Source organism: Entelurus aequoreus, linkage group LG06 (assembly GCF_033978785.1).
Source record: "Entelurus aequoreus isolate RoL-2023_Sb linkage group LG06, RoL_Eaeq_v1.1, whole genome shotgun sequence".
NCBI classification, from domain to species: Eukaryota; Metazoa; Chordata; class Actinopteri; order Syngnathiformes; family Syngnathidae; genus Entelurus; species Entelurus aequoreus.
The window spans coordinates 63,248,660-63,257,075 of NC_084736.1; positions in this window are offsets into that span (position 1 = coordinate 63,248,660).

Here is an 8,416-nt window from a genome sequence, read left to right on the forward strand (position 1 = left end):
ATACTGTATTGAGCCCGCGAGCTGCTGCATCGCTTCTGAGCTGGTGAAAGTTAATTCTAGATTATAAAACATGTCTCACACCTGGATAGTAGAAGGTTGTGGCCATAAACCAAGAAAATGGTCAATTTTGGAATCCAACTCATACCAAGCGACGGCGAGAAAGATACGAAAAGACGCGTGTTTGCGGCACCTTGTTTGGTTTTGCTTATTTTTTTTAACCCTTAGTGAGGATTATGATTATTTTTCCATCTCAACAGGAAGATATTAACATAACATCAGTCGGCATCCCAGTGACAGCAGACATTGTACAGTAAGTGATTGTTTATTATGTTCATAGTTTGTATTTCTTGTTCAGCGCTTAGCAAGACTGCTACATGGTGCTTAGTGTTTCACTAAAGCTGAATCTGTTTAGCACACAGCTTCTCATACTTGTAGTTCATCCCCCTTATATTCAGACTCAAAAATATAAGGTTCTGGATCATAATTTGTTCCAAAGTAGTCGTATTTATCTTTCATTGAGATAGGCTCCAGCACCCCCCGCGACCCCAAAAGGGACAAGCGGTAGAAATGGATGGATGGATGGATGGATGGATGAGTCTGTCATGATTAGTAGTACTTGTAATTGTTTAAGGAAAAAGCGAACGTTGTGATGTGTTTGTGAAATGAATACGCCGCCATATGCTTAAAATGAGCAAAATACATAAAGATAACATGTTATTTATCATAGTACCTGTTACTACATTACATACAGTATAAACTGTACATACAGCATAGTGTTGTCCCGACACCAATATTTTGGTACCGGTACCTGTACCAAAATGTATTTCGATACTTTTCGGTACTTTTTGATACTTTTCTAAATAAAGGGGACCACAAAAAAAAATGCATTATTGGCTTTATTTTAAGAAAAAATCTTACGGTACCTTAAACATATGTTTCTTAATGCAAGTTTGTCCTTAAATGAAACAGTGAACATACAAGACAACTTATCTTTTATTATTAGTAAGTAAGCAAACAAATACTTCTAATTTAGCTGTTGACATATGCAGTAACATATTGTGTCATTTTCCATTTTATTTTGTCAAAATTATTAAGGACACGTGGTAGAAGATCAATTATTAATCTACTTGTTCATTTACTGTTAATATATGCTTACTTTCTCTTTTAACATGTTCTATCTACACTTCTGTTAAAATGTAATAATGACTTATTCGTCTGTTGTTTGGATACTTTACATTAGTTTTGGATAATACCACAAATTTGGGTATCAATCCGATACCAAGTCGTTACAGGATCATACATTGGTCATAATTTAAGTCCCTGTGTGTCTAGGGACGTATTTCCTGAGTTTATAAACATAATATACATTTTTAAAAAACGAAAAGAGATTTAGTGATGCTAAAAAATATCGATATAATCATAGTAGTATCGAGTAGATCAGGGGTCAACAACCCAAAATGTTGAAAGAGCCATATTGGACCAAAAATACAAAAACAAATCTGTCTGGAGCCGCAAAAAAATTAAAAGCCATATTACATACAGATAGTGTGTCATGAGATATACATTGAATTAAGATGACTTAAAGGAAACTAAATGACCTCAAATATACCTACAAATGAGGCATACTGATGAAATATGTACATATAGCTAGCCTAAATAGCATGTTAGCATCGATTAGCTTGCAGTCATGCGGTGACCAAATATGTCTGATTAGCACTCCACACAAGTCAATAACATCAACAAAACTCACCTTTGTGCATTCATGCACAACGTTAAAAGTTTGGTGGACAAAATGAGACAGAAAAAGATGTGGCACAAAACACGTCCTAGAAAGTCAGAGAAAGTTATACATGTAAACAAACTACGGTGAGTTCAAGGACCGCCAAAATTAGTAGGAAAAAACGGTGCTCGCCAAATACTTGAATCAGTGAAGCATGTTTAATATAAACAGTATGCTTTATAACAATTAGGGAGGTTTGTGTCATGCCTGTCCTCCTACAGAAACCATATTAAAACAAAAAATATATTTTTTTCCCCTCATCTTTTTCCATTTTTCATACATTTTTGAAAAAGCTCCAGAGAGCCACTAAGGCGGCGCTAAAGAGCCTCATGCGGCTCTAGAGCCGCGGGTTGCCGACCCCTGGACTAGATACACTCCTGTACTTGGTATCATTACAGTGGATGTTAGGTGTAGATCCACCAATGGCGTTTGTTTACATTTTGACACCGGTGAGCTACGGTGTGTAGTGAAGCATGTTTAGCTATTCCTCGTCCTGCAGGGATGATACTTGTAAGAAACGTACTTTATTGTTTTGGAGGTTTTTTGATGTTTTTAGAACCCTTTATAGGTGGAATAGAGTGACTCCCATTGACTCTGTTGTTAGCTGACTTTTGCTAATGTTTATTTATGATTTAGAATGCTAAAACAGAAAAATACATATATGTGTGCCAGTCTTACCAAAGGATTGTGAATGATATACAGAATTCCAAAAAAAAGTACAGTTCCACTTTTAAAAAAAACAACATAGTGCTGTCATAGAGATTACATAGCAGAAGGCTCCTGTAACTCTGACAAAATAAAATGACCAAAATCAAATGTCCACTGTAGAGGACGTTGGTTATCCGGCACATACAAAATCCAACTATAGTGAAGGGAGAAGTCTGCCAACCGGGTCCTTAGCTTGATGGAAACATGTTGAATATCCCTGCTATAGGCAAAACTGAGGAGTAAATCATGACTCCCTGACATAATGTGTTGCAACAACTATGATACTAGCCCACGGTCAAATGTCAGATGGGTCTTTTTGAATAATGCAAGGTAACAGGAGAAGCTAAGGTGCCCCTCACCTCTACCCCAACAAGCAAGCTGTCATCCTGCAGCTTCTCCTCTTGGCCCAGCATGTCCACACCATCTAATAGTCCTCCTTGTCTCTTTGAGTCCGCGTCCTTCCTTCTCCATTGCATGTCTCAGATGATTATTCATGTCTGAGTCATGTTTAAATGTGCTGTGTTTTAACCCAACCCCAGACATGTTGTGTGCATGTCTAAGTATTTTGTCTAAACGTGTACCAGTGAGTTTGCATCTTTATTTTATCCAGTGTAAGGCAAATAAGACCAGATTCTCATTTGCAATGCTGACTTAGCAAACAAGCAGCATTTGCATGCTCTCATTCTCTCTTATTTACCAACAAAAAATTCTGCTATAGATTGCTCTCACCTGTTCACAAATGCTCTTAACGTGCAGCAGTGAATGTGTTGGAACATTAACTTATGTTTAGGATGGAGAAAATGCAGTAATTTGACAATGCTCAAAATAAAATATGTTCATAAATTTATTTCTAAATATAGTTTTTAAAATTATGAGAGCCCTCCAGACGTGAAATAAAACCCTTTAATCACCTTTAATTCTCTTTGAATCCAAAAAAAAGGGACAAGCGGTAGAAAATGGATGGATGGATGGATGGATAGTAGACACAATAATAGAAAAGAAGATATCTACTGTATACTGACTTTGGGAGCGATGGTATTATCTACTGGCCAATACTACTGTAATATTGATACACTATATTTAGTTCATCTAGGCCAGGGGTCGCCAAACTACGGCCCGGATCCGGCACGCCAGCGTCCAAAATCCGGCCCGCGGGAAGTCCCAAGTTAAAAAAAAAAAAATAGTTTTTTTTTTTTTTTTAATTAATTTTTTTTAATTTTTTTTTTGTGGAAAATCTGTCCTTTCTAATCCATTTTCTACCACTTGTTACTCTTGGTGTCTCCTAGCCGCGAGGGCAAATCCTATGGTCTAAAAATGCATTTTTCCATCGATAACGTGACATCCAGTGATAAATGATAAATGGGTTATACTTGTATAGCGCTTTTCTACCTTCAAGGTACTCAAAGCGCTTTGACACTATTTCCACATTCACCCATTCACACACACATTCACACACTGATGGCGGGAGCTGCCATGCAAGGCGCTAACCAGCACCCGTCAGGAGCAAGGGTGAAGTGTCTTGCCCAAGGACACAACGGACGTGACTAGGATGGTAGAAGGTGGGGATTGAACCCCAGTAACCAGCAACCCTCCGATTGCTGGCACGACCACTCTACCAACTTCGCCACACCGTCCCCTCTTTCAGTCAATTAGTGCGTGTGGAATATATATATATATATATATATATATATATATATATATATATATATATATATATATATATATATATATATATATATATATATATATATATATATATATATATATATATATATATATATATATATATATATATATATATATATATATATATATATATATATATATATATATATACAAACGTATATATACAGCCTGGCCCCCGGCCAAATTTTTTTAACCCAATGCGGCCCCCGAGTCAAAAACTGTTTGGTGACCCCTGATCTAGGCTTTTATTGATTGAAAACGCTTGATATAGGCCAAAAATACATAGAATATGCTATGAAAAAACAAAACGACCTGCAATAGAATGACGCTGCAAACTTTGAAGCGTGCTGTGGCGACTGTAGTTGGTATTGTAGGGGAGGCAAAGGGGATAAATACAGTATGCCCTAATATCTGCCTTTCTCAAAATGTAAAAAATAAACAGGTACATTGTGTGCAAAATGTATTTGATTTGAAAGACCAATAAAGGGTTGGAAATGTTTCCAGGTCATTCAAGCACCAACCGGTCCCGTAGTTTACAAATCTGAACTTTTGGACAATTTTTCAAATATTTTAAAATAAATAAAATGTGTTGTTATAGTCATCAAAATTATGGAGAAATTAGGTTCTTAATTTAAATTAGATTTATTGCTATTATTACTACTATTATATGTTTTTATCAGTTTATTATTTATAGTTAATTTGAACATATATTTAAAAATGTATGTTTTATATTATTATTTAGATGGATTTGAGCTATTCTCCAGTATGGATGTCTCAAAGGTGTCTTTTTTTCCCTCAGTCCTCAGTGCCATGCCATGTTTTGTTACTGTCAAAAGTGCTTGTTGTGTGTGCGTGTGTGTGCACGCTTGCATGTCTGTGTGTGTATCTTGTTTTTTTTGTTTTTTACCGGCGTAAAGTACTTTGTGTTGCAACTTGCCTGTGCATTAAAAGTGCTCCATAAATAAAGTCTGAGTGACTAATTAAAGTACATTCTTGAAAAAGTTCAGTAAAAGCTTCGAAGCCCTATTAGTGAATGTAGTACTTCATCTTCATTAAAGTCATGGAATAAGATATCTATTATTGTTGTACAGAGAAAGTTAAGATATCAGATAGGAGGCTGTGGTGTGACTCACTTTACTGGCACATTCGCCAAGCATGGAGGCCGACTAGTTATCAAGACTCTACTTGTGTATCTAGGCTTCATCAAATCATGTGATTGACAATCTTTGGCCATGTTGACGGAACTTGTTCTGTCCCGTGGCTCTCAAATAACTTTCTTGCCATGAATTCATAATGAGCTTCAATGCAACAGAATGTAATCAATACTGTGAATTAACATCCCGGGATATTGTCCTTGTGATCTTATATATTTACCCTTCCTTAGAGCACAAGATGCTCCACAGCAAGCACACCATAATGATAACTGAGAAATGTTTGTTTGACTGACAGGTCAGTGAAAGTATGGATAATTGTCAGGACCACAGAGCAGAACAACCACTCGGACACTGGATCTGACAGTTATCAGATGATACAAGACATCCTTGTAACATGATGAAATTGAAGAACGTAGCTGAAGTAGTTTGGCACGATCACAGGTCAAAAGTATGCCAGTCCAATAAGTGAGGAGCCAAAAAAGGACATTGGATAGTTCATCCACGATCCCTATGTGAGACAAGAACGCACGTCTTTTAAAAAATTGTTAGTACGAGGCAGCTATCAATGCAAGAAATAGGATTCATCTACTACGCCTATAAAGTGCTCTAAAAAAACATCCAAAAACTGCCAACAATGCGCCATTTACATGCCGCACCCTGCATATTAAAGGCCTACTGAAATGAAATGTTCTTATTTAAACGGGGATAGCAGGTCCATTCTGTGTCATACTTGATAATTTCGCGATATTGCCATATTTTTGCTGAAAGGATTTAGTAGAGAACATCGACGATAAAGTTGCAACTTTTGGTCGCTGATAAAAAAAAGCCTTGCCTGTACCGGAAGTAGCGTGACGTCACAGGTTGAAGAGCTCACATCTGCACATTGTTTACACCAGCAGCGAGAGCGATTCGGACCGAGAAAGCGACGATTACCCCATTAATTTGAGCCAGGATGAATGATTTGTGGATGAGGAAAGTGAGAGTGAAGGATTAGAGTGCAGTGCAGGACGCCAGGGTGTATCTTTTTTCGCTCTGACAGTAACTTAGGTACAAGGGCTCATTGGATTCCACACTTTCTCCTTTTTCTATTGTGGATCACGGATTTGTATTTTAAACCACCTCGGATACTATATCCTCTTGAAAATGAGAGTCGAGAACGCGAAATGGACATTCACAGTGACTTTTATCTCCACGACAATACATCGGTGAAGCACTTTAGCTTCGGAGCTAACGTGATAGCATCGTGCTTAACTGTGGATAGAAACAGAAGAAACATGCCCCTACCACTTACTATTACTTCTACTATCAGGAGACACCGAACCAAACCCTGGACCTGTAACCACACGGTTAATGCTGTCCAGCCTGGCGAAGCCTAGCAATGCTGTTGCTAACGACACCATAGAAGTTAACTTAGCTACGGGACCTCGACAGAGCTATGCTAAAAACATTAGCTATCCACCTACGCCAGCCCTCATCTGCTCATCACGTCCCGTGCTCACCTGCGTTCCAGCGATCGACGGCGCGACGAAGGACTTCACCCGATCATCGGTGCGGTCGGTGGCTAGCGTCGGATAGCGCGTCTGCTATCCAACTCAAAGTCCTCCTGGTTGTGTTGCTGCAGCCAGCCGCTAATACACCGATCCCACCTACAGCTTTCTTCTTTGCTGTCTCCATTGTTCATTAAACAAATTGCAAAAGATTCACCAACACAGATGTCCAGAATACTGTGGAATTTTTCGATGAAAACAGACGCTGTTTGTATTGGGACACAATGGTGTCCCAATACTTCCGTTCAATCCATGACGTCACGCGCAAACGTCATCATACAGAGACGTTCTCAGCCGGATATTTCCCGGGAAATTTAAAATTGCACTGTACCGAGGATGTCGTTGTGGCTTGTGCAGCACTTTGAGACACTTGTGATTTAGGGCTATATAAATAAACATTGATTGATTGATTGATTGATAAGTTAACCCGGCCGTATTGGCATGTGTTGCAATGTTAAGATTTCATCATTGATATATAAACTATCCGACTGCGTGGTCGGTAGTAGTGGGTTTCAGTAGGCCTTTAAGCAAAGCTATAGCGACATTGTTGTTGCGAGGGCTAACACTGAGGAACTACTTTTCTGGCATTGTGACATATCGCCTTGCTCACATTGCTCGTCCAACGACTAGCGAGTATTAGGCTTTGGTATGTAAAAATAAAGTTAAAGTACTTATTTGGTTTACAGCTATGTTGTTATTATGCTGTTTGTTACTTATGTATGTTATGTTGCAGCTATTTAAAATAGTTTTGTCAATTTGTTCTGGCCTGAAATAAGTTGGCCCTTTGAAACATATCTTTGTCTTTGTGTGTTATATGTGGACCTTATTGCTTAGCAGAGTTCAGTGATGCAAATGTATGTCAAGTTGGTCAACAGATTGTATTATTCTCCAGTGCAATAACAGTACTGAAATGAAGGCTAAAAGGGCATTAATGGCAGATTTTTTTTTAAAAAGAAGAAAAAAATAAGTAACTAAATAGTTACTTTTCACAGTAACGCATTACTTTTTGGTGTAAGTAACTGAGTTAGTAACTGAGTTACTTTTGAAATAAAGTAACTAGTAACTGTAACTAGTTACTGGTTTTCAGTAACTAACCCAACACTGCCTTTGAGTTATGAAAAGTTAATGCTCGATTATATCATACGTCTCACCTGTATAATAGAAGGTTGTGACACCAAGCCGAGAAGTTGGTCAACTTTGAAAATCCACACGCTACCTGTAAATGGCAGCAAAAATGCAGTTCTGTCACTTTACGTTTTTTGTTTTTTTTGTCTCTTTATTTTGAAGAGCCCACTCTTATTCTGTTACTTCCTTTATTGCTGATGCTTGACTTCCTGCTGCCGTTCCGTCTGACATCAACAGCATATTCACGTTACTCCAGGACTGGTAAAACATGCTGACAAAGATATATTTGTCATATTCTGTGTGAACATTTGTGAGAGGTTATTTTATTGTGCCTCGTGTTTTTGTTGTTTGTATGTCACATTTAAGGAGAGTCACTACGAGCTGTGTGTGGAAGCTAGGCTAACAAGCTGAGCAAA